The sequence below is a fragment of the Balaenoptera borealis genome, assembly GCF_965194805.1.
Source record: "Balaenoptera borealis genome assembly, chromosome: 1".
Classification (NCBI taxonomy): domain Eukaryota; kingdom Metazoa; phylum Chordata; class Mammalia; order Artiodactyla; family Balaenopteridae; genus Balaenoptera; species Balaenoptera borealis.
Window position 1 is genome coordinate 32798114 of NC_138860.1, and position 27915 is coordinate 32826028.

A 27915-nucleotide genomic window follows, 5' to 3' on the forward strand; every position below is an offset into this window, starting at 1 on the left:
ATCTAACACAAAGGCAATGTCATTACATATTTAATAAATGGATTATAAACAGAATAGATGACACTTATTTATGGTTAAGTTGAAAAAAAAAAAAAGAGTTCTTATCTCCTAGAGATAAATACTGAAATATTCAAGGATGAATAATGTCTGGTATTTGCTTCAAAGTGATGGAGGGGAGTGACGGGTGGGGTGGGGAGTGGATATAAATAAAACAAGACTGGCCATGAACTGAGGATTTTCGAAGCAGGGTGATGGGGATATGGGAGTTCATAACACTATTCTCCCTACTTTTGCGTATGTCTGAAATTTTTCATAAAGGTTTTTAAGAATCCAATTAATGGGGCTTCCCTGGTGGCACAGTGGTTAAGAATCCACCTGCCATTGCAGGGGACACGGGTTCAAGCCCTGGTCCGGGAAGATCCCACATGCCGCGGAGCAACTAAGCCCATGTGCCACAACTACTGAGCCTGTGCTCTAGAGTCCGTGAGCCAAAACTACTGAGCCCATGTGCCACAACTACTGAAGCCCGCGTGATTAGAGCCCGTGCTCCGCAACAAGAGAAGCCACCGCAATGAGAAGCCTGCACACTGCAACGAAGAGTAGCCCCCGCTCGCCGCAACTAGAGAAAGCCCACGCACAGCAATGAAGACACAACACAGCCAAAAATAAAATAAATAAATAAAATACATTTATTTTTAAAAAAAGAATCTAATTAATGGCATGTTAAAAAAAAAAGACTTAAAAAGACTCATAGTAAAGGCAAAGGAAGATCAACAAAATAGAAAGAATACCCAGAGATATAATACAGAGCAATTAATTTCCTTAAAATGGATGGACTAAATCTGTGGGTAGAAAAGGGATACTACATACCAGGAAATGTACATAAAATAATCAGCATCAAGACAGATACTGTTTAAATTTTTGAACTTCAAGGATAAAGAAAGAATTATTTAAGAATCAATGGAGAAAAAGCAAATTGTCTAACAAAGTCGGGGCGGGGGGTTGGGGAATCAGGATGGTCTCAGATTTTTCCAGATTTTTCCAGGCAATATTTGAGGCCTGAAGTAAATGAAGCCACATTCTAAAATGATTCTAAGGGAGAGCCACTGTGATCCAAGAATTTATGGCAAGCTGAGTCACCTCAAGTTCAAGTGTGAAAAAGGCTCAGCCATTGCCAACTTGAAAGATCTCAGCCTATATAGACCCATGAACCCCTCCTGAGAGACAGAAATCCTGCACCAGTAGCTCAATCAAAACAAAACCACAGGAACAAAGAAGCAGTAAAAGAAAAGACCCCCAAAATGGGAGCGTGCAGCTCAGAATGTAAATGTTAGAAACACTGCCAAGGAAAAAAAGCCAGATAAGCTACAAAAACTGGGAGATGGGAAAGAGAGGTACAAGGAAGGGCAAGAAAATGAATCACCTAATCTTTCCAGGCAAGGGATCAGCCAGCCTTGTCAAAAAGTGAAGATTTAGCTAAAAATGTAGTTTAAAATATCAGCAATGACTTCAGCCTCCTAATGATTTTCACAATCATTTTCTTAACCTTAGAGAGAACTTAAAGGACTACGATCTTTTGTGGAGAAGAAACATTTATCTGAAGTTCACCAGTTTCTTTACTTTCACTTCAGTTTCTTTTTCTTCTGTTAGATTCAAGTAAAATTAAATTCAATTGTTTTTATTTTTAAAGCACATATGGCATAATGCCAATCTTATAAAATTATTTCACTCCCGCCAGCCACCAGTCTGTTTCCATGCGCCGAAAGTGTGCACTGGAAGAGAAAGTCCACATGCCTGGCACCAAATCCACCACCCCCACCTCCCCTCCCAGCCCTCCCTGTCTCAGCGCCTAGCCTAGGTTAATCTTTCCACCTGCACACTAGAAACCACACCTTCTTGCTCACTCAAGGTCCTTGCTTCTCAAGTTATACACCTATTTCCTGTATCATCCTTTTCCCCTCTCTGCCGGATCATTCCCATAAGCAAACAAACATGCTATATTCCCCCCCAAGGAAACACAGTTTCCTTGCTCTCCCCCTTCCTCCCCAGCTACTTTTTCATCTTGTCCTCTCTTTACAATAAAACTCAGAATGGTTGTCCATACTCCCAGCCTCTACTTCCTTTCTTCCCTTTTTCTCTTTAGCCCACTGTAATCAGGCTCTTGCTTCTTCCATTCTCGTGGTGGGCAGTAACGATCTCCACGTAGCCAAACACAGCCAATTCTCGGGACCCAGCTTCCTCCACCACCACCAGGACTAGACAGAGGGGATCACACTCTGGCCCCGGGACACCACCCTCTCCTGATACGCCCCTGGACACACATTCTCAGTCTCCTTCACTGGACCTTCCTCCTCTCTCCCAACCTCCAACTGCTGACACCCCAGGGTTCCATCTAGGGCTTCTTTTCCATCTCTACTTGCTTCCCAGTAGATCTCTTCTGGTTCTGTGCCTGGTAACTGCCAAATCTGTATCTCCAGTCTGGACCCCTCCCTGAATTCCTGGCTCCTATAACTGACTTAACATTTCCTCTTGGATGGCTAACAGGTACTTAGAACTTAACATGCCCAAACCTGAGTTCTTGATACACACCCTGATCCCCATGTTCCCTGTCTTAGTAATGACACCACCTACCAGGCCAAAAACCTTAAGATTTATTATTGATTCTTCTCTTTCTCTCAAACTCCCAATCCAATTCATGAGCAAATCCTGTTCGCTCTACTTTCAAAATTCAACCAGAATTAAACCACTTCTTATCCCCTCTACCATTCCCAACTCAGTCCAACTCAGCATCATTTTGTTCTGAATTACTGTGGTAGCTTCCTAACTGTTCCTGCTGCCGCCACCCTCACTCCCCTACAGTCTGTTCCCTGCTCATCATCCTCCAACAGCTTCACATTGTAGAAAAAAGCTGCAGGCTTTCTAAAACCTTACATGGCCTAACCCCTGGCTATCTCTCCAGTTTCTCTGTTATGTTCACCTTACTCACTGGTCTCCAGCCACACTGGCCTGTCTGTTCACAGAACATGCCAAGCACACTCCCACCTCAGGGCCTTTGCATATGCTTTCCCTCGGCTTGAAGCACACTCCCCCAAACATTCACATGGTTAGCTCCCTCACTTCACTCAATTCTTTGCCCAGATGTTGCCTTCTCAGAGCAACCTTGTGGCCACTCCATTTGAAAGAGCCCCTGACTCTCTCTATGCCTTTACCTCGTTTTATTTTTCTTTATGACACTTATAAATCTACTTAGTTATGTATTTATCATCTTACCCTCCCGCCAGAACATAAGCCTCACGATAGCAGGGACTTGATCCCTGTTGTCATAGTGCCTCACACATAGAAAGCACTCAATGTATACTCATTGAATGAATGAACGTAGAACTCTTTTGGTGTAATAGAAGTTGGAACAATTTATTGCTGACTTCTTTGTACTTTTCAGTTCTGCATATTTTTTAATGAGCATTTCCTATTTTATAAGGAAGCGACAGCTATTCCTTTAAAAATTAAAACAGAAAACCAATCAAAAATCAAAGGAGAGATGTATTATCTAATCAGCTCTGCTATATTCTGACAAGTGTTTTTGCCCCATTATTTATGATAGCCACAAAAGAGTTCACAACGTAATGCCCACAGGGCATTTTTCATAACCGATGAAACTTTTTAGGAGGAAACTTTACTGGAACAAAAGTTTTAATTGCCCAGGGCTGACCAAAGAGTGCAAAGACAAGCCTCCCAAGTGAGAATGAAAATTGGCAACGTTTTCCTAAATATCACTACCCACTATAATATTTTTTCAATATTGCTGCCGTAATCTAGATGCCAGAGTCTGTTAGCATCCTGCAAACAGAAGTGTGATGGTCTTCAGTAATACTTACATAGAAAATAAAAGTATCACTTTCAAATAAGCTGACACTTCTGAACATGTAATAACCAGGGTCACAGAATCACAGGGGCCAGTGAGAAGATTAAAAAGGGTCCCTGTGAGCCCCACTGACACACTTACCACCAGGAAAATTTCCTGTCCCTCCAACCAACCCACAGCAACACCCAGCAGTGTCATTCAGCAAGTGGAGTGATCTGCTTCTTCCACCCCCAAGAGGCCCCGGGGAAAGTGGAGAGGGCATAGGACCAACCCCTTGTCACTCATGAGTGAGGTCCAATGGCAAATACAAGGCATGAACGGCACACAAAGCTAGGCCACGGTTTCAGTGTCTCTCCCTTCTAGCCTCACCTCCAGTGTTACCTGCATCTTCTGCTCTTTTCATGATGAGGAAGAAAGCAGCAAAAGCCCGTCTGCTCTGGAAATGTGGACTAGTGATCTGGCATAGTGGGACATACCGCAGAAGTTACCTATCCCAAATAGGATTCAAACCCTGGCCTCCTAATACGTCCACCTACATTTTTCTAAGGCTGTTGACCAAGCAGTAGACTGTGAATCCCAAGCAGTTGACACATATGTTCTAGGGTCTTCACATGACTAATGGCATTCAGAGCAGCAACTTCTTTTTTTTTTAATCAATAATCTAATTGTTTTCCCTTTAAAACTAGAAAGTTTAGAGCCTCTGTATATCACACGAGTGTGCACAATGGTTAGTGGCGACAAGTCAAACATCATTAACTAGGCCAAGGCGATTTTTTAGTGTGGTAAAATATACACAATATAAAATTTACCATGTTAACCATTTTTAAGTGTCCAGTTCTAATGCGGCATTAAGTACATTGTTGTGCAACCATCACCATCATCCATCTCCAGAACTTTTTCATCTTCCCCAACTGAAACTCTATACGCATTAAAGACTAACTCCTCATTCTCCCTTCCCTCCAGTCCCTGGCAACCTCCATTTAGGCCAAGGTGGTTTTGAGCGTTCTACAGTTTTTCATTGTTTTAATTCTTTGCCACATATCATAAAATGTATAATCATAGTGGACTATGGGTTGAAAACAAGAAGCCTAAGAATACAAATGATGAAATGCAATTGTCAGTTAGAAGTATAAGTATCAAGTCATCCAGTTCACATCAAGATGGTCTTCGCCAGGTCACCATGTAGCATTCATGTGATTTAATCTTATGAATCCATTGTTAAAGACACAAGACATAGGAATAACCATAACCAAATTGACTTTTCAATTGTTAGAAGAAAGGCATTCCATACCTATAATGTGTTATTCCCTGTAAGATATGTAGTTGAAACCATCTGCGGTAACTCACCATTTAAAAACAAAACTTTAGAATTACATTTAAGAAGAAGTCATTTTTTAAAGGGTGCAAACCAAACATTGGGTCAAGAAGTCAAGTTTCTCTTATTTTTAAAAAAATATATTAGCAAGTCATTAAATTTCCAACTACATTTTAATGAAGTTGGTCCCAAATTAAGCACAATATTTTATCTTTAAATTTATTTTGATAAATCACACTCTTTCATAATTTATTTAAATAAATTAAATCGTGCATATCACTTGCTAACTGAGAAAAGAAAAATTATCTTGATATATAATGGAGGCTATTAAAATTTTAAGTCTATGTTAAAATAAACTGTACACTATAATATAATTTTAATAATGTTGATATAAAAGAAAACATTTTACCTAAATTCACTTCTTTATCATAGTTTATAAAAGTGACAACATTATCTTTTAAATTCTTGAGGGGGTTTACAAAATTATATTACTCTGAAAGGAGTTCCTAAATTCTAAAGTGTTACAAAATGCCAGTCTAACATAAAAAACTTTTTGATCAGACCCCAGTAATTTTAAGGAACTTCTTTTCTCTTGACCCTGTGCCTGCCTTCCCAAGGAAACTAATCTACCAGAGAAAAACTATAAAAGTTCTTGCAGTGTGATGAGCCCAGAATCAGGAGAAAAGAGGGTGCTGTAGGAATATACAGTAGATAAGACCAGCCTGGTCTAGGGCTCAGCAAGGGGCTCTCAGAGGTCTTGGAGTATCAGAGTGAGCCAGAGGAAGAGGGCAGGAAAAGTGCTCCAGCTCACAGGCAACAGCATGCTCAAAGGCCCAGAGGCAAGAGAAAGGAAGCCATGTGCAAGGAATTGAAAAAAATCTAAGAAATTCAGATTAGCTGAAGCACAGAGTTTAAGTGAGAGGGTGAAAGAAAAAAAAGAGACTGATTAAAAAGAGAGGCAGGGATCAAGCCCTGGAGAGTAATGCAAATAGTCTGAAGAAGAATGGAATTTTTCCTAAGAGCAGTGGGAAGCCATTAACACATGGAGGAGAAATTAGATAAGCAAACTACAGTGTTTTTAATGACATAAGTGTTCCACTCCAACAGAGAGCCAAAGTAGAAGGGAAATGTGAGACTTTTTATTTTCAGAGGGTTTAAGGCTTTTGAGACTCTTCTTATAATGACTCCCTCAACCTGAATATTCCAAATAAAGCAAAATGCAAATTCCCCACAAAACACAAAAAGCCTAGTGCTTCCAAATATTAGCCAAAAAACAACCACATGCACCGATCTTATGAGTAGATCAGTGCCATCATTTAGATATTAGAGGCAGCAGCAGGGTATCTGCTTGAGTCAGAAGATTTAGGTCTCTGGGTTTCACTTTCCTCATCTGAGAAACTGTGATAAGTATTTATCCTCTGCCTACCCACTTCACACCCTTTGAAGGCCACGTCTGGAACAATTAAGTGGAAAGGATTTTACCAGCTGCTTTTATTCAATCCTAGAGACAAGAAGAAGTAAATGCTTCAGAATGTACAGTTAAAAGGCTGTCCAAACATTTCACACCTCTGAAAAAATACTCCACTGTTCAAACCCATAGATGGGTTTATTCAAATTTGTCAGCGGGAACAAAATTCAGAGCAAAGTCAGCTGACAATTAAAAAAATACTGAAATAAATAAAATAAAAACTAAAGAAAAGACATTAAAACTCAGCTCTTGATTCAGTCTGGTTCCACAGTCATGGGATAGGCTTGGTCCAAATGCAGCTGACAGGAGTAAATTAGCCTGCATTTGGGATACCCAGGTTCTAGATCTGTGACTTGCATTGCTATTTCTTTTGTTGAATTAGTCATGATTTTACATGTCCCCAAAAGTTATTACTGACTTTAAAGATCAAAGAGAGGCTTCCCTGGTGGCGTAGTGGTTGAGAATCCGCCTGCCAATGCAGGGGACACGGGTTCGAGCCCTGGTCTGGGAAGATCCCACATGCCGCGGAGCGACTAGGCCCGTGAGCCACAACTACTGAGCCTGCGCGTCTGGAGCCTGTGCTCCGCAACGGGAGAGGCCGCGATAGTGAGAGGCCCGCGCATCGCGATGAAGAGTGGCCCCCACTTGCCGCAACTGGGGAAAGCCCTCGCAAAGAAACGAAGACCCAACACAGCCAAAAATAAATAATAAATAAATAATAAATAAATTTAAAAAAATAAAAATCAAAGAGAAAGTAAAAGCACCGTGCTGTGGGTTGCATCAGAGAAACGTGCTCAAGTTCCTATTGTTTTGTCGGGATTTTTAAAGGACATTCTAGAAAATCGTTTTACATTATTTTATGTGTCTCCAGACTTTCCAGGCAGGGATTATGCCAAAAAATTTGTTTTTAAAAATATTTTTTAGGACATTAAAATACTTTGGGTAAATGACATGAAATAACACAGTAGCCTGACTAGATGAACCCAATGTGCTTAGAAATTTCATTTTCCTTTCCAATAGAGTAACTTCCCCAACTTTTAGAAAAAAAAACCCAAAAAACCCTATTTTAGTTCTTTTTTTATTAAATGGCACATTTCTCAGAACGAAAGGCTGAGAGCACAGTTCCTCTAATTTGTAAGACCAGTTTATACACACTTTCTATTATGACACTCAGCACAATGTACAGTAATTAGCAATTTACATCTGTTTTCCCTGCCAGGCTAAGAGCGTCACAAATCCAAGACCATGTCTTATTCACTGTTACATCCCAGCACCTAGCGCGAGGCTGGCCTAAATGTTGAGCCGAAATAAATGGAAATGAGTTGTGCTTTTCGTGTCTTCCACAGTGAATCTTTGGCAGATTCCAACAAAGCCTCAGATTTAACTACGTGCAGATCCTGGGTCAGCTAGACTCACAATGACGATTTCTGCCTAACTGCCTCTTTCTCCACTCTTCCTTCCCCTTCCCTCTCCATCTCCAGAGGGAGTTCCCACTGGAAATTGCACAACTCTTTGTGCAGAGGGAAACAGCCAGCTTAGTTCCTGTTGACCTGAACAGCATTATGTTCTAGCACAATAACTTCTACCGTCATAGAAGAGTAACAAACCCAATCTGGGTTGTTTTTCTAACTAAAAACTGTCATTCCAACTTCTACGTTTATCTCACAGAGCTAGAACCTTCCGAGGCACTCACTTCTCTTCTATCCTCACCAGTCCCATAATAAGCAAATACAACATTTGGACAGGCTAAGATAGTGTTTTAACTGTTTTGACCGTGACCCATAATGAGCAATACATGTTACGCTGTGCCCCAGTATACACATACACAAACACACACACACACACACCTAAAAAAAATTGATGCAATATTTATCCTTTCTACTTCCAATGCACTTTCATATTTTCTATCCTTTTTTTAATACTATTCCATTTACATTTTCAAAAAGCTGGTGAGAGACTTCCCTGGTGGCGCAGTGGTTAAGAATCCGCCTGCCAAGGCAGGGGACGCGGGTTGGATCCCTGGTCCGGGAAGATCCCACAGGCCGCGGAGCAACTAAGCCCATGCGCCACAACTACTGAGCCTGCACTCTAGAGCCCACAAGCCACAACTACTGAGCTCACCACTGCAACTACTGAAGCCTGGGTGCCTAGAGTCTGTGCTCCGCAACAAGAGAAGACACCGCAATGAGAAGCCCACGCACCCCAACGAAGGGTAGACCCCGCTCGTCGCAACTAGAGAAAGCCCGCACGCAGCAACAAAGACCCAATGCAGCCAAAAAAAAAAACCTGGTGAGTGGGTGATAAAATTGGTTTCATGACCTGCTTGGCAAAGTCAATTTTTCTGCAGTCAGAAAACACTAGTCTGCAGACAGGCTCTGGTCAGTGTTTTCAAAATCCGTTTGGAGACTTTAGGCAGTAACACAACAGCTCTTGAAAACAAAACAAATAGAAAATCAGGTACACAAGATGAAATTCTCATCTAGAATAAACCATTCCACATCCCCCCGTGGAAAACTATGCCACCACCGGACTTCTTAGCACAAAGAAACACAGGGACTAGGTACTGATAAAAAAAAGTCAGGGCTGGACTGGATCCAGATTTGCCCAATATCCAACCAAGACAGAACTCCTGCCCAAGAGTATTGCTCTGGCTGTGCTTTTCTGGGTATGAAGGTGGGTAATGCAGGCTCTCTAGTGATGCAGCCTGACCATCTCTTCCAGGAGTTTGAGTTTCAAAGGGCTTTCACGTCTATTTCTTCACTTAAACGTTATTGGAAAGTTCCTTTCCAGAATTAGAAAGTATCATGTCAGTGGCATAGAAAAGTGTTTCAGGATGCTCTCTGAAGCATATTTATGCCAAATATGCCAAAAATCATTCTTGAAGCAGAAGAATTCTTAAGCAGAAGAAGGGGAGAAGCTGGGTTAAGAAAAATATATGGACTTCCTGTTCTGTGTGCCAGGGAAGGGTGGATGGGAGGAACCTTACCAAAGGACCAAGTCTCAAAAAGCCCAGGTTCAGGTCTCTAGTAAGGCTTTGGTATAAGTTTCTCTACATTCTCCCTCATAATCAACCTCCCTCCCACCCCCAGTTCCTAAAGACAGACCTTACGGAGTTAAGAAGATGGGAGAGATACAAAACTGCAAGATACGATGGTACCTAGTGTGATGTAGTTAGGTATATAGATGTATAGATAGAGATATACACATAGATAATTACAGAGTAAAAGCCAATGGCCTACATGGCATGACATGATCAAACATCGTCTTCCCCTATAAACCCTAGCCCCTCCTCTCAGACCTCATCTCCTACTCCTCCCCATCCCCACCAAACCACTCTGCTTTAGCCACAGAGGCCTCCATGCTATTCCTCAAATACACCAAGCACACTTGGGCCTCTGACCCTGCCCCAGGGCCTTTGCATTGGCTGTTTCCCCTGCCTGGAATGCTCTTCCTTCCCCTAGTATCCACTGACACCCTCCCCTCCTTCAAATCTTTGCACAAATCTTAGCACAAATGTGACCTACTTTATAAGGCCTCACCTAAAGGCTTGCCACTCCCTGTTTTAAAATGCAACCAGACCTCACTACCCTGATCCTCTTTACTGTACTTATGACCTTCTAAATACTAAGTAATTTACATATCCATCATGTTTATTATTTATCTCCATCTTCCCCCACTGGAATGTTAACTCACAGAAATCTTTGTTTTATTAACTGCTATAAACCACCTAGAGTAGTATCAGGTACCTGACAGATGATCAACAAAATAACTGTCGAATGAATAGATGAGTGAGTAAATAAAGGGATGAATAAATGTATAGTATAGAATATAGCTCTTTCTTCACCTACTTGGTGATGGCTAACACAAGAACAGGGCCTTCTATTCACAGATGGAGATGAATGACTGAAATACAAATGTTCATTTACACTACAGGATAATGGTCAAACCAACAGTATAAAATTAATACTATCAGATCCTCCTCTGTTTTTACAGAATAATACTTTTCTGCAGGTGAGAATGACAGCCACCACAAAAGGAGAAAAGAGCCAAGAAAGGAGAGAGGTTTACAGAAAATCAGAAACTTTTAAAAGTTCACAACTTATCCATGAGCCATTTCTATTTACCTTTAACCAGAGAAGGAACAAACAGAAGTTTTAGGAATATGTTTTTGTCAAGTCTCTGAATGCCTATAGCTCCCTCTAGAATGATTTATGAAGAGGCCAGGCTGTGAAAACCACCAAGACTTTGGGTGTGTCTACTGGCCCCAAGGGTGATATGTGAACATTTGGGGGCGGGCTTAAAAGCCAACAGCTTAGATTTCAAATCCTGAAATTTAACAGAACTCAGCAGCAAATATCCAGCCGCTGTGCAATAACAATTCAGGATCCTGAGCCTGCTTCTCTGTGGGAAGTTACCAGCCTAAAAATAAAATAAGGAAAGTTCAAAGAAGCTTCCCCATTGGTCTCCTCCTCCGTGTCACTGAGGAGGAGATGGGTAGATGTATTTCCCACCAGCAAGCACAGCCCCCAGCCTAAGGAAAACCCCAGAAAGGATTTCAGGCCACAAGGGGGCAATTTCAGAAGGATGAGGCCATAAAACAATTAAAGAGGGAAGAGGTTAATCTGTAGCTGGTCATAATCCATATGCCCAGAGCAGCATCGCTGCAAAAGGCAATCTCACATCAGTCACTGGCTTTTCAACCCAGGCAATTTCCTTTACTCTCCCTTTTCCCCAACCCCCCCACCCACAAAAAACACATTTTATGATGAAGGAGAGGGAGAAAGAAGGCAGAGGGTTAGATTCCTCACATCTAAGCCCCTCAGGCAACCTGAATTTACTGAAGTCACTCTCCCTGGAGGGGGCATATTGTGACCAAGCTTCTTGCAGTACCTCCTGCCATGTGCAAAATTAAATTAAATGGTCCTTCACTTTTGAAATCCTGCCATCAGTGTACCAAAAGGAACATCTGAGTGTACCAGCCAGGGATGATGGCTTTTCCTTTCTACCAACATACACAAATCATTAGGAGATTAAGTCTCTGAATAGCTAATGTGCATTTTCATAAAGAAGGAGAAGTTAAACGCTCAGTCTAACACCCACGCAGAAGGGGTTGAAAGGGACTGGGATTGCACTCGCTGCTGCCTTGGGAAAGTGATTAAAAGCAGGGCAGACAGAAAGCTAATGGCTTTTTTTACCTGACTTTCATGGAGTGAGGGGTGTGGGGAATGGACATGGGAAACCCAGCACCAAATGCTAAAAAGGGAGGAGAAAAGGGCTGCCGTAGGTATAGAAGGTCCGGAGAAGACTGCCCCACCCAACAGGAGCTGTTCTCTGTGGGCATTAAACCCAAGGACTCTGGAAGGCCTGCCGCCACCACACTGCAGATGGATGCTCTAAGGCAAACTGGGATTTAAAGCAAAGCAAGGTATTACTGTCACTTTGGTCCTTTCTGCTCTACCACGGTTTCCACTTTCTGACCCTAAAACCTAAACAAAAGATTTTGATGGTTTTAGTAATCCATCTCCCCTACCTTCCCCTGACTGAACAAAGTTATTTTCACACCCACCTAGTCTCACTTCCAGTATGCCTAAATTTGGAACAATGGAAGCAAGTGGGTGAAAAGAAACAAAGAAAGGAAAATTCAGGAAATGACAATCTTCAGAGCAGCAATATATAATTTGAAAAGTAACTCAGACTGGGAACAGACTGAATATAAAATTACATACAAATCCTATTTAATTCAAACCACTTCAATGTAACAACTCTTTATTGAGCTCTTACTATGCTCTGTGGAGAAGACAAAAACTTATGGGTCAGAGCCCTGATCAGTCTACAGCACAGCGGGCTCCTATTCAGGCTCCAGGAGGGGACTTTTGGGCAAACCTAGTAGAGGCCCTTGGTTAGGGATAGACGAGAAAGAACTTGCACCTACCTCCAGGTCACTCTTAATGGTTTCTCTGTACCTACTTGCCACCCCCATCCCCAGAGTGGACAAAGAGGAAAGTCAAGTGGGCAAGGCAGAAGCAGGGAGAACTCAGAGGGTTGCCAGCAACGATGAGGAACACATACGTGTTTCTTGATGAGTCGTCTGGCAAGAAGGGTGGTAGAAAGAATCTTTACATCATATTCTTACAGTCTTCAAGGGCAGTCATTCACCGAGATTTTTTTTTAAACTTCCAGAGTCATTTATAAGCCTGTTTCTCTCCCTTTTCCTCTATCCTGTTCTGAAAAATACAGAATTTTCAGAGAGAATAAGGAATAAAAGCACCTCTTGATCGGGGATAAAGGAAAAGATACTGGGGTATCAGAATTGACTGGGTAAAAGGGTGGGGGGAAAAAATCATAGAAACTGGGAGCAAGGGAATTCTGCAAAGCTCCCTGCCACACGATGTCTACCTTCCCAAGCCCGACCTCCAATTGTCTTCATAGAAGCACATATCTGATATCACAAAAAACACCATCAATTGGAACAGCTCATAAATTCTCATCTCTCAACTTCAGAAGGGTTTTTGTGAAAATGAAAAGTCTCCCCAGAAGCCTGAACTCTGAGGGTCATCAAAACAAGGACAGTCTCTTTTGAGCTTTCACATCGCTGTCCTCAGTAGGGGGCTGCTCCAGGGTCTGGGTTAGTCTGCAACTGAAGTGATATCAGCCCTCTCTGCCACTTATTCCTACTGTCATTATCCGCCAGGAACAAGCACAAGTCCAAAGCCTTCAGGCAGAAGGATTCTCTGGGTCTCAATTCTTCGCTGAAAAATTCAACAGCATGAACAATCTGTATTTCACAACAAAGAGGTTCCACCCTAAAAACGCAAAGAACACAGAGGAAAGCCAAGGCAACAGAGCTCGAATTCTGGTAGAAAACACACATCCCCAGACATCTTCCTCCCCTGTCCAAGAGCAAAAGCTGACCAGGTATAGGGAGGAAAAACTCCTGCACAGTCTAGTACACACCACTCCTGTCCTTCCTCCCAGAAACCACCCTCCTTGGCAGGTGACCAAAGCCAAACGTCCTCCAGAGACGCACTGCCTTCTCCCATTCTGCAAGGCTTTAAAGCCAAGCCAGGGTCGCCTGCTGTTTTCAGGTACCCTTATAGCACAGGGTTACAAGTCTCTGACCCTCTGTGTGCCAAATTCCAGACCCTCAGGCATGCAAAAAGTGGAGCAAAGGAGTTTGTGGCTTCAAAGATGGAGAGAAAATGACAGTTTAAAAGAAAAGGTTAAAAGTCTCTCTTGATAATTATTTTCTTCATTTTGCTCTCCTGTATTTTCCAAATTGTCTATGATAAACATGTTGCTTTCCTAATTAGAAAAGAGGAATAAATGTCACTTAAAATGTTTTGAAAAATCAGCATAAGCAGTATCCAGAATGCTCTGAGACAGTCCCTGGGGGTGCCGCGTGGGGGGAGGGAAGTAGGAGATGGGAGGCTGAAAGAGAGAGAAACTCCAGTTTTTTTAAAAAAGGAGAAAAGCTAAGAGGTTGGGAAAGGGTGGGAATTTCCTGTGATTTAGTTGCACGTTTAGAAAAAACTGAGTTTATAACAGAAGGCACCTGGTTAGTGTGCTGCCCAAGAGAAGACTCAAAATAGAGAATCACTATTTCTGGGTATGTTCTAAGAAGACAGATTTCTACCTTGATGTTTTTACCCCTGGGTGTGTCACGGTGTAAGACCCTGCTAGACTAAAGACTCCTAAAGGCTTAGGGTTTCTCTAATGTCTCAAAAGCTTGCCTCCTGTTTCAGGAGGGTCAGAAACAGCTCTTGGCCACTGCCAAGCAGACAAGTCAGGAGCACGGCCCCCCCAGTGGTAGAGAGCCCTCAGCTCCCCCTCCATTTCTGCTCTCCTCGTGGCCTCCAGGAACACTAGGGCCTGATGGGTTCTTCATCACGAGTCTCCTGAGAGAGGCTTCTAATGTTAATTCAGTGCTACATGGGCCCGGGCTTGGAGGAAGCGAGGGGAGAGACAGATGCCAATTTCCAACAGAAACATCTGTTGCCTTCCATCTCAGAAAACTCTACTGGCAGAGAATAGCACAGGAGGATTTTGTCATTGTCATTACAAAAAAAAGCTAAAAAGCACACCCTAGAAAAATGGACCAATCCTATCAGGATACAACCAATCCTCCACGCCTTTTAAGAGAAGGGAACCAAAATCCTCCTTCCTGAACTCTTGGCCATTTTTACCAAAGCCTGAGGGCTACGTCTCTCCCCAGCAAAGGTGCAATGCTGCCTAGTTAGAGCTCGCTAACCAGTCACTGGACCTGGTCAACGTCTACCATTACTGGCTAAAAACCCAGAATTATAGAAGGGAAGTTTATTTAGGTTCCTCTCCAGGCAAAGGTCTACAGCTGCCCATGGTAAGACCCTGCTAGTGTAGCAGAACCTGGGAACTGAGAAACCCTGAAGAGAAGTTAGATTCTTAACTCAAACAGCACCCCCCCCACCCCACACCCGGGGTGCTCACCAATCTACAGGGGCGTTTTTTGGTCACCACAGTGATTGGAGAAGTGCTACTGGCATTTAGTCCAAAGGGACAGAGATACACCCAAAATGCCAACAGCATCTTTGCTAAGAATTACTACGGACAGTAAAAGTGGTTTTGTCTTGTTCTGTTTTGTCTTATGTTTTCCTAAAGGGGTATAACATTCACCTGGGGAAACACTTTCCAATAGTAGAAACAGTGCAAAACAGTAAACAATGAGATGTTTCCCTCCTATCCCTGACCCTGCTTTAAAATTCTATACCTCTAAGGAAACACTGCTAATATTTTCTTGTATATCCTTCCAGATATATTCTATGTGTATACAAACATCTGTGTATATTCCCCTCCCCCTTGACTCTCTACCAAGTTTTTTTCATTTAACAGTATATCCTGGAGATTTTTCACATTAGCACTCCACTTGATGGTTGTGCTTTTATTTATTCAACTAGTCCCCTTTTGATGATCCTTGTCATTGTTTCCAAGTTTTTGCCACCATAAACAATGCCATTCTAAATGCAGATATGAGAATATCTATAGAATAAAGTCTAAGAAGGGAATTGCTATGTCAAAGGATATACGTATTTTAAATTCTTTCAGATACCGCCCAAACAACAGGGTATAAGTGCCTGCTACCTTGTACCCTGAGAACACAATGTATTAGCAATTTCTTTTTCTAAAATGTGAAAAATGATTAAGTGCTGTAGTTACAATTTAATTTGTATTTCCCTATTATGAGTGAGATCTGGGCATCTTTTCCTGCATCGTATGTTGCAATGTCTTTGTGGCTTTTTGTTTGTTTGAATCAACAGTTCATGTTCTTTTTTTTTTTTTTGATTGGAGTATAATTGCTTTACAATGGTGTGTTAGTTTCTGCTTTATAACAAAGTGAATCAGCTATACATATACATATGTCCCCATATCTCCTCCCTCTTGCATCTCCCTCCCACCCTCCCTATCCCACCCCTCTAGGTGGTCACAAAGCACCGAGCTGATCTCCCTGTGCTGTGCGGCTGCTTCCCACTAGCTATCTATTTTACATTTGGGTAGTATCTTTGCTCATTTTTTCTTTTGGATTCTGACCTCTTTTCACATTTTGTTGACTGTGAGCACTTTATCTATAAAAGAAATTAGCCCTTTGTCATGGGCTGCAAATATTCTTCCCAGTTTATTCTTTTGACTTTATATATTTTTTTAATTTATCAATATTTTCTCAAATAGCTTCTGAATTTTCTGAATCATGCTTAGATTATATTCCATGGTTTTAAAAAGTATTCTCCCAAGTTTTCTTTTAGTATTTTTATGGTTTCATTTTTTCCATGTATATTTTTAGTCCATCTAAAATTTACTTTCATATAAAGAAGATAGGGATCCAATAAAAATTTTTTTCTAAATGGCTACCCGGTTGTCTCAAAACCAGTTATTGAAAAGTCCATTCCTCTCTCCCATCCCACCAATATGAAATTCCACATTTAATCTATGCTAAATTCCTGTGTGTATTTAGATCTGCTTCTGAATTCTCTATCCTGTTTTTCTAGACTCTATTTTTAATTTGGAGATGGCAAAAACAAATCTAGGGAGCAACCTTGACATATCATAAGGAAAAGGAAATGGCTTCAATAGCCTAGAGACAGTGTTCATATAAATTGGAATTTAAAATCACTCTTTCCAACGACTAAGTTCAAGATTGCATGAGACTTTACCCTACACTTTGTCTTTTGTTTATAAACAGTTTATATTTTCAAATGTAGGCCTTTTATTAAAATGTAACATACATATAGAAAAGGACACAACTCAAGTATCCAGCTTAAAGAATTTCCACAAAGGGAACAAAACCACACAACTCGCACTCAGATGGAGAAACAGTGCCCTAGTGCTCCACAACCTCTTTTGCATCGCTTTCTAGTCATTACCCTCCCCAAAGGAGGACCAAGATCCTGATCACTATCACCATAGATCCCTCCTGCCTGCTTTTAAACTTCATATATTATTTTTATATTATATATTGCACATACATAATATATGACATATATAGAAACTTCACATATCATATATGAAGTTCATATTCCATGTAACATATTACATATGTAACATTATATGTTATATGAAATTTAAAAACAGGCAGAATGAATCTATGGTGAGAGTAATCATATATGTCACTGTATTGTATAAATTGTATAATCGAAATTTGCTAAGAGAGTAGAACTGAAATGTTCTCATCCCCCCACCCGCCCCCAAAAAGGATAAAGATGTGAGGTGATGAATGTGTTAGTTAACGAGATGGGGGGTGGGGGGGATGGTCACCATGTATACTTGTATCAAATCACCATAATATAGACTTTAAGTATCTTACAATTTTTCATGTCAATTATACATCAATAAATCTGAAATAAAAATGGAATAAAAATTTTTAAATGGAATCATATACCATGTACTCTTGTTTTGAGCCTCTTTTGTTCAACAGCATGATTATGAGATTTATCCATGTTGTTACAGGTACTTCTACTTCATATATTCTTATCAATAACTGCAATAGTATTCCTCTGTGTGACCACAACACAAATTTATTGTGTTTATATTGTTTTACACCATTTTTACTGTTTCTACTATGCTATATTCATTTTATAGTCTTTTTTTACTATTTGGGAGGGTAGGTATTTTTGTTCTAGTGGTTATCTTTATACTAATACGTTTTGTAGTGTCCATAGCCCCCTTTTCTCCTTACTTAGTCTCCTACTATTTGGCTTGTCAGCTTTAATGAATCCTTGGACTCCTACCTATTAACTCTGTGACAATCTGTAATGTCTTCTACGTCCCTTCTCTTCTTCTCCTCATTTTTATTTGGTTTATTTCTATTTGTCAGAATATATGTATAATTTACATACATTATTCTATTATTATTCTGTTCTTATCTCTACCTTTGCTTTTGTCTATCTTTAATTATATTCCATGAACACTTTAATCCATTAATATTAATTAATATTAATTAAGATATTAATCCATTTTTTTCTGGCTTCCTATTTTTTTCTTTCCCCAATTGAAAATTCAGCTGTCAGTCCTATTGAGTATCCATTGAATAGGTCTTTTGTTTCCTTTGGTTGCTCTTAAGATTTTCTTTTTGTCTTTGTTTCTTAGGCAGTTTTACCATGATGTGCCCAAAGTGTGCTTTTCTTAATTTATTCTGCATGCTTCAAAGAGCTTCTTGAATGTATAGTTTGAATATTCTGTAGTTTTGGAAAACGACTCAACATTATCCCTTTAAATATTGCTTTTATCCTGGTCTCTCTGCCTCTCCTTCTGGGCCTCCAATTACTAGTTTGTTAGATGTTTTCCACATGTGGCTCCCTATACCTCTAGTGTCTTTTTTATATTAAAATGAGAATTTTGGTCTCCATGCTTTCATTGGCTATTTTCTTCTAGTATATCACTAGTTTACTAATTCTTTCTTCAACTACATGAGACCCATTCAATACATTCTTACTTTCATTTGTTACATTTTTTAGTTTGATATTTGTCATTTTATCCTGTTTATAGTTTTCAGATCTCTGTCAAAATCATCAAATTTTTTCTTACTCTTAAACATATTTTGCACAGCTATTTTTTAATCCATGCCTGATAGCTCCATTATTTGGATCCTCTGTGAATGTTTCTATCGTCTGTTATTTCTCTTGTTTTCAAATCATATTTTCAAATTACCTTATATATCTGCTTGTTTTTTATTGTCTACTGAATATTTTATATGAAGAAATTATAGAAATAATTTAAGGCACAGCCATCCAATCAGGATCCTTAATCCAATTAGGCAGTTAGAGGGTATGAAGCTGGGCCTCAGTCCCTGGGAGGGCTAGTCAATTTCTAGTTCATGCTTAATTCTAAAATTCAGCCCTTCAGAGTATCAACCCAAAGCTCAAGATATTTACTAGAGCCCACTCTCCTTGGCAGGTCCTGAATACAATTTTTTACTCCTAGCCCTATGAGTAAAAGTTCTGCTAGGTTTCCAGCCTCTCAGCTGCATCTTCCAGATGCCCCTAGAAGAAAAGTTGCTCCAGGGCCACTCTGAGTTTTCCTCTTCTCCAGGATCTTGACCCCATAATGTCTTATTGCTTTGTTGGCTCTCCATGACTTCAAACAGATTTTTAAAATTCTGTCCTATTTGTTGGTTGTATGTGGAATTACCTTGCCCATGATATGCAGAGGCGCTCCAGTGAAGAAGCCTGGAGGCTGGAAGTGCAGAGCTGGTGAGTAACTTAATGATGTCATCAGGGATTCAGGGCTCAATTTGTTATTCTTTAGTGAATTAGCATGGCACTTTGTATCACAAAATGGCAACTAAATTTCCAGGCATCACATCATATTTCAAGCAATAAAAAGCATGGAGCATGAAAGAAATGTGCCACACTAGCCAGGTCTATTTTTCTTTCCAAATATTCTTTAATATATAAGAATTTTCTTCCTTTGGGTTCTTTTTGCCCTATTCATAATAAGTCACCTTCTCTTTTGTAACAGGAGGCTATGGACAAGTCACATAACCTCTCCAGGTCTCAGTTTCTGTCAAATGAGTGACTTGAACTAGATGACCTCTAAGTTCCTTCCAGCTTGAACATTCTTAGAGTCTATTAACTTACTTGTCTTATTAGGAGAAAAGTAGAAAAAAATTAGGGGAATTTACCTATTTAGGAGATAAGAACCAGAGTCTGAAGATACAGAATGTCCAGAGCTTTATCCCCTAGATAGCAAAGGTCCCAGTTTAAGTTAAAGCAACATACTAAATCCTAGATTTAAAAATTAGGTTGGAGAGAAGGAAATATGTTCACTTTATGAAAAATAATTCCAATCGTCTATCAGGTCTTGTTATAATGTTTTCCTAATACCTTTAAATTATTATTTGATTTACAGTAATTCAATTTGCACACAACCTTCAAAAACATCTCTAAGCTCCTTTTGTTCATGCCCAAGAACTATAATTTTACTATTATTTTCCTAAAACAGACCAACACTCCTTGGCTTGTGTATCACCAAGAATATCAGACATTCCTTCCTTTTTGGTATTTCTCTGACCACCCTTCTATGACTTTTCGGAGCAATTTTTGGAGTGTTTCTCAAGCCCAACCCAAAACTTCAGCTATCAATGCACATTCAAAGGAAACATCTTTAAACTTCCAACTTGAATTTTTATATATTTACTTCTTTAGAGATGGACTGTTGAGAGATTCTATATATTTAGTTAAAAGAAATATGAAAAGATTCCTTAATTTTCCCCACCCTTCCTCACATTCCTCATAACCAATCCCCCCACCAAAAGGGGGTATAATTTGCCTACATTATGTCAAATATTTCAGCTTTATTTTCACCATGGAAAAATCATTAAACTCAGCTGAATTATTCATGAGACCCTAGGTAACATGATAGTTGTTTTTGGCCTTAGGCTTCAATACTTTCAGCCTTGCAACTCATTTTAGGATTTCTGAATGGGGCTAACAAAGGACTTTGCTATACACATCATTAAATTGTTGGCACGTGTCCTGGCACAGAAATTTACACTGCATCAACATACCCATATATTTGCAAGGATGCAGGGTAGTTCTTACATTTATCCATTTTTTTCTACTTCCCTGAAGTTTCACCCAGATGGGATTTTCAGAGCATATGCCAATGTGAGATGACTGAAATATTCAAGATGGAAAAAAAAAGGTCTGGGGTCCAGCTTAGAGATTCTCAGTCTACCTCTGAGGATGATCATAAGACTAGTTTGACTGATGAAGGGCAAACATCACCATGTACAACCCTCTGGATTCCTTTGCATTGAGACTGCAAAAGCATTTTTCTGAATTAGCTCATAGAATTCAGCAGTCCATACTCACCTAATGCCCAGTCATTTAATGAATTGTTCTTCTTTTAACTGTCATTTAAACATGCCTCCTCTCCTGACCTTCCTCCATTCTGATTGCTCTGGTTTGTCCCAAAGAAAAGAGAGAAAAGAAAAGCAGACAAAGCTCTCCTTCCCCATTACAACACCCAAGCACCACTTTTCTCACTTCTTCAGACCAAAGCAGAATAGGTGTTGCCCACTCTTGTACCAAGAGATTTCTTCCAGTCCTATGGTCACATAAAATAAATCGCTGCCAGTTGGCAACGGAACCAATGTCCCTCAACAACCAGACCTGAGCTCTATCCCTATGCTTCTTTCAGAAAAACTATAACCAGTCTCAAAACTTTCATTGGGGACATTTATGGAAATTTTAAGGAAATATTTCATCATCCTATTTTCTTTCAAAATTGTATTGGGTAAGATATAAGGATTATGCATCCATCTCTGTTCTACTTCTCCTCAGGATAAGAGCCAGGTTAACACTACTAAACTGGACCAGTGTCCACCAAGCAACCGGATGTCACGTCGGGACAGTCTGACTGCTGAAAATGGGTGCTCTCTGCGAGGGACTTAACACAACACATAAACAAAACTCAGATTTCATCTCCCAGTAAACTCAGTGGGATACTAATGAGTTTTCAAAGATGAAAAGCAAACTGATATCACTCTTGGCTGTCATTTTATTTTGGAATATACTAGCTATTTAATTTTGCCACAATGCTACCAAGTAATACGACAAATTTCTCTCTTACTTTTAGTGTTATTTTTTTTCCAAGGCAATTGAAACTACTCTGGAAGCACCCAGAGTCTTAAGAATATCAGGAACTATTAAAGAACATTAACAAGACCTCTGGTGGGGGGTGGGGGGTGGGGGTGGTTCCCATTTCCTTCTCATGACATCTTTGCTCTCTGGAGACTTGTCTATCACATGACCTCATTTATTTTCTTTCATAGCATCTATCTCAACTTGTAATTATCTTTATTCATTTGTTTACTTATTTATTGTCTGTTTCCCTCATAGAATGTAAGCTCCATGAGGGAAGAGGTTTGTCTGTCTTGTTCACTGTTATATCCCAACCTAATAGTGCCCAGCCTGCAGCAAATACTCAAAAAATACATGTTAAGTAAATACTGAAGCAGTGATGATGGGCTGGGTTCTGCTGTGTAACAAACATCCCCCAAATCTCAGTGGCTTAACATAACAAAAGCTCATTTCTTGCTTATATTGTGTGTCCAACATGAATTAAAAGGGGAGAATATGTCCATTGCTGTAGTTCAAGGACCCAGACTGACAGAGGCTCTACCTGGTCACAAATTTTCATATCACTGAGGCAGGAAAAAAGAACACTGCTTTGTCTCATACTGACAGCTGCTTCTGCCCAGAAATACCATGTATGGCCACATTTGCCGGCCAAAGCAAGTCAAACGGCCACATCTAACTGCAAAGGGAAAAGGAAAAGTGGATATGAGCACTGGAAGCCTATGGAGAATTAAATAGCACATCTAGACTCATGCTGTTGTAAGGGGGTTCATTGGGTCCATTCCTCTGTGTCTGGGTAAGGTTGCAATTAGAAGAAGGTAACAGATGTACTAAAGAATCAAACTAACAATGGACATTACATACATCATACCAAAAAGCTTTTCACAATCAGTTATCAAGTGATATTACTGGAAAAGCCTTTATAAAAAGAAAATATGTCTTAATTGCCCAATCAAGAGGAAATACCTGTATTCATCATGTCATTTACCTCAGGAACAAACTAAATGATTAAGATGCACACGGTACTCATGTTCTTTGTAACTGAAAGTCCCCCCTTCTTGGGGACTGATAACCAACAGCAGGAAAAGGTGTAACAGTTTGATGTCATGTTTTCAGATGACAAAAAAAAAAAAAACAACTCACTGAAATCCCATTCATAGATTTTTTTTTTTTTTAATCCAAGTAATACCTGTGAACAAAAGCAGTAAACTGGCAGCAGCATTTAAACCCACAAAGACACCCCATTATCACGGAAGGCCCACACAACGTTCTGACCCACGTACAGAACTTTCCCTAGAGCTCGTCTTTTGGTATTTCCTGCCAATATAAAGCGTGATTTCATTCCTGCTAGACGGGCCTTTTTTTATCTCCACCAGTCAGACTCTCACAGTGAGATAACCTCCAGTCACAACTCTCTCTCCAAATGAATTCCCAAGTTGCCATGGTAACTAACACCTTCCTCCCAACTGTCAATATGTTTCCCAGTCTTAAAGGCAGCCCTCTTGATTTACTGCCAGAAGTACCAGTGTCCTCATGCAAAAGAAAGTACCTTCCTTCTCTCCAAATCTATAAAAGAGCCCCTTTAGAAGACTCTCTGCTAATACTAGTAGCAGCCCCCACCTATTAGAGCCTACTTGTATCTATTATCTCATTTAATCATTATTTTAAAAAGCTCTGCACAGTAGATATCATTCTCCTTATTTTACACATGACAATAATTATAAATCAAAGGTTATATAATTTAGCCAAAGGGCATACTAGGATTTGAACACAAAATTCTCTGACCAGACTGTCTCTGAGGCATCTTCCCTGGGCACAGCCCTTCTCCAGCTCAGAGGAGCATCCTTACCTGTCTGGTTCTCTCAGCCCTACCCCTGCTCCTTTTTCCAAAAGGACTTTCTACATTCCAAGACACTTTAGTTTGCTTTAATATTAACACAACACTACTCCAAATCCAATGGCACTTTAAGGTGTGTTAATGCTGATGAACCACTGAGAAAGAAAAGGCCTCATTCTTCTGCTGTCTCCTACTCCAAGGGCTTTGGTGGGCATGAACCAGATAATGGGTGTTAAGTGTTTTGTACTGAGAATGAAGGTACAAGATCAATACCCCAAAGATGTTAAGGTCTCCACAAAGTGACCAGGTGCCAAGGAATGTCCATAAGGGTGGAAATGCAGCCAAGTCTCCTGGATTTGCTTCCTTTTGTTCCTCTGAAAGCCCCTCTCCCCCATGTGACCCAAATCCCCACCCTTCTCCCCTAAACACAAATTGAGGGACACACAAAGCAAGCACTGTACTTACTTCTTAACTGATCCGTCCCCTCCCCCACACCCAACACACAGGCAGACTATGTTAGCCTTGTAAATAAGAGCCGAACACTTACCGTCGTCCCACAGTTATTTTTCCAGTCTGCCTTTTTTTAACCACTCACCTGGCAGAAACTGTTATTCCCCTGGCCAGCAGTTATTTGTAAAACGGGTCTGCCTCCTTATTTTCACACCAAAGATACTAATTCCTTAGCGGAAAGGGGAATATTCCAAATAAGACAATTAGCAAGTCACCTAGAAACTCCACCCGCTTCACAGAGGCACACAAACAAGAGAATTAACTCAATTTGTTGTCTATAATAAACAGGATGCTCTACCCACCACAGAGCCCCAGAGGTTGGTACGGAATGACTCATCCCAAGTAGTAATGGTTACAATGGCCCAGTTCCCTATTTTGTAAAGCGATGTACTGAAATTCAGAAAGTGCTCCTCCCCCACCCCATCTTCCCTTGCATACTTCTGCATATCAGTCCATTAAAAATCCGAAGAGTAATTTATCTTATTCGCTATTATCCTGTTAAATTGCTCTACCGCCACAGCAGTAATTGCACTGATCAGTGATTCAGACTTCTTGAGCAAAAGGCCTTAAGTAGGTTTCATTATTAAAATTTCCCAAGGTTTTATTATTAAAATAAACCTGAGATAAAGCAGTATGTCTCCATGGAGCAGTCATACTAATGATTTTAGGGTTAGGAAGGGATGTCGGTCCCATCATCAATGTCTCACTCATGAATACCAGTAATTGGGAATTTATCAACCAATAAAACCAACCGGCATTCTAAGAATGAGAAATAAAAATCTCATTTTAAGTAGCACATGCAGTGCTGTGTAATCCTTTAAAAGGCTGCCTTTGTTCACTGAGGTAGTGCTTGTAACACCACACACTGGAAACAATGCAAGCGTCCATTTCTAAGGGACTGGTTCAGTAAACTAGGAGGCAGCCATCCACACAGTGGAATACTATGCAGCTCTGAGAAAAGAATGAGGAAGCTCCTTCTGTACCAACATGGAAAGATCCCCGAGACATACTGTTAAGGACAGAAAGCAAGTTACAGAACGAATTATAAAACATGCTGCCTTCATCATGAAAAAATCTACAAATAACAAATGTTGGAGAAGGTTTGGAGAAAAAGGAACCCTCCTACTGTTGGTGGGAATGTAAACTGATGCAGCCACTATGGAAAACAGTATGAAGGTTCTTCAGAAAACTAAAAATAGAATTACTATATGATCCAGCAATCCCACCCCTAGGCATATATCTGGACAAAACTCTAATTCAAAAAGATACATGCACCCCTATGTTCATAGCAGCACTATTCACAGTAGTCAGGACATGGAAACAACCTAAATGTCCCTTGACAGATGAATGGATAAAGAAGATGTGGTACATATATAAACGGAATATTACTCAGCCATTAAAAAGAATGAAATAATGCCATTTGCAGCAACATGGATGCAACTAGAGATTATCATACTAAGTGAAGTAAGTCAGAAAGAGAAAGACAAATACCATATGATATCACTCATATGTGGAATCTAAAATATGACACAAATGAACCTATCTACGAAGCAGAAACAGGCACACAGACATAGAGAACAGACTTTTGGTTGCCAAGGCGAGGGGAGGGATGGAATGGGAGTTTGGGGTTAGTAAATGCAAACTATTACATATAGAATGGATAGACAACAAGGTCCTACTGTATAGCACAGGGAACTATATTCAATGTCCTGGGATAAACCATAATGGAAAAGAATATGAAAAAGAATGTATATATATATATATATGTATAACTGAGTCACCTTGCTGTACAGCAGAAATTAACACAACATTGTAAATCAACTATACTTCAATAAAAAAAAAATTCGACAACAAAGAACAAAAAAATAAAATAAAATAAAATAATAACTTGCCTTTTGTACAAAAGAATAGGAGGAAAATAAGGATATATACTCCTATTTGTTTGTATATACATAAAGAAATACTATACTGATATATAAGAAACTACTGAGTGGCATGTATAAGGGGCAGGGGGGTCTATTGGGCAGACCAGAGCTGAGATGGAAGTGATTTTTCTCAACATATACATTTAAAAATAATTTTCCATGTCTTTAATTTATATTTACTACCTATTAATTTGGTAGTAAGGGTTAGAAGGCTCTATTTCCTCCACTTTGGGGTCAAATAACCAGGCCTCAGACTTCTTACCTGGGCCTGCTCGGAGTCACTAACCTCAGGGCAGTAATAATTTAGGTGAGAGGAGTAACAAGACTATTACTTGACTGTCTCCTTAGGGAAGGAGAAACCGATAAAACATGAAGGCCCATAAAAATTTGAACACTATACTTAAGACTGGGTTAACTCAGCCTTCTAAAATGTGCAAAAACAACAGAAACGTGACACTGCGCTAAAAACGGGGGTGTGGGGAGAACCGGGTAGAGAGTGGCCTTCCTCTTTTCACAATTGTGATTTTATTCTTGGGTTTTCATAATGGACTTTTGTGAAGAGGGGAGATTTACATCCAAGTCTAGGATTACAACTATCTTAAGGCCACTTTCAATACAAGTGCTTTTTCATAAATCGCTTCTGTGGTTTCCCTGCCCCAAACAAGTAGAAAGAAGGGAGAAATAGAGGGGCACGTCAGGGGTTTATCTAGCTTTGTGGGTTAAGAGGATTGGCACCAAAATGAATAAAATTCAAACAATTGTCTAACCCTGGTGTCAGAGAGTTCTTGCTTTAACAAAACTCCTAGGCCAGCTAAGACCTTCCTACCTATCCAGATCCTCAACAAGATAAATGCAGACAAGAATCAACTGCAGAGTTAAAAGGCCACAGATGTTCCCGTGTTAGCAGGGAGTCTGGGAAGGAAGAGCCCCCAGAGCTGCCCCAGTCACCCCACTTAAGGGAAAGAGGTTGGCACCCAGGAGAGTGAGTAAGGCAAGCCCTCATGGGAGCCTGCCAGTCTCCACAGAAAAAATATCCTGTAGTCACGAGACGACCAGACTAACGGATGCAAACCGTCCAGACAGCTAGTGTAGCTTTGCCTCCTCTCTAGATCCAAGTCTGTAGAGGAAATAAATGCCATGAGCTCTAGTTCTGCCCTCCTCTTCTTGGGAGAGCCTGCATTAGCTAATGACTCCAACATGCCTGTCACCACCAGTTGAGTCTCATGCCACTGAGCTCCAGACCTCTTTCAACTATCTTTTGGACATCTCTACCTGGACGTCCTGGGTGCCCCATGTCCTTCTCCCTGGCAACATATGCCCTTTCTAGCTCCACTCTCCCTGCCTCAGTTAATGGCAGTGCCATGCACCAAGATACCTAACCCAGAAAGCTGAAGGGTATCCTACACTCCTTCTGCCTTGCCCCTACTTCTATCCACTCATCAGCAAGGAGCTGTACTGATTTTTTAACCTCCTAAATATCTCTCAAAGCCTTGCTTCCTTTTTATTTGCACTGTCACTGCCTTAATCTGTACCTCATCATTCAATCAACAATATTTAGAGAGGATAGATAAGAGCTAGGTGCTTTTAAACAGAATAAAAGCAGAATGACCTCTGCCTTCTGGTGTTCAACATCCAGTAATTTCTTATCTGAACTATTCAGATATACTCTTTCTCCTACCACTCATTCTCTACATAGCACCCAGAGTGTCTTCTCAAAACTTAAATAGAGCATTTAATTCAGAGGTCAGCAAACTTTTTCTATAAAGGGCCAGTTAGTAAATATTTAAGGCTTCTGGGCCATATGTTCTCTGTCACAACTACTCAGCTCTGCTCTTGTAATGTAAAAACAGCCATAGGCAATTTGTAAACCAATGGCCATGACTGTGTTCCA

General features: G+C 40.4%; 1 protein-coding gene and 1 long non-coding RNA gene across 10 annotated transcripts in view; one reads left to right on the plus strand and one right to left on the minus strand.

Moving 5' to 3' along the window:
- Positions 1–27915, minus strand: part of SRGAP2 (SLIT-ROBO Rho GTPase activating protein 2) — a 234957-nt gene that overhangs the window by 156831 nt on the left and 50211 nt on the right. Inside the window, exon 3 of one of the 9 annotated variants that reach the window (XM_082350168.1) lies at positions 12715–12869. The exons of the other annotated variants lie outside the window; for them this stretch is intronic. The gene's annotated coding sequence lies outside the window, so the exon portion shown is untranslated. The remainder of the gene's footprint in view (positions 1–12714; positions 12870–27915) is intronic. 9 annotated transcript variants of the gene reach the window in all.
- Positions 1–27915, plus strand: part of LOC309609433 — a 258292-nt gene that overhangs the window by 38515 nt on the left and 191862 nt on the right. The gene's annotated exons all lie outside the window — the stretch shown is intronic.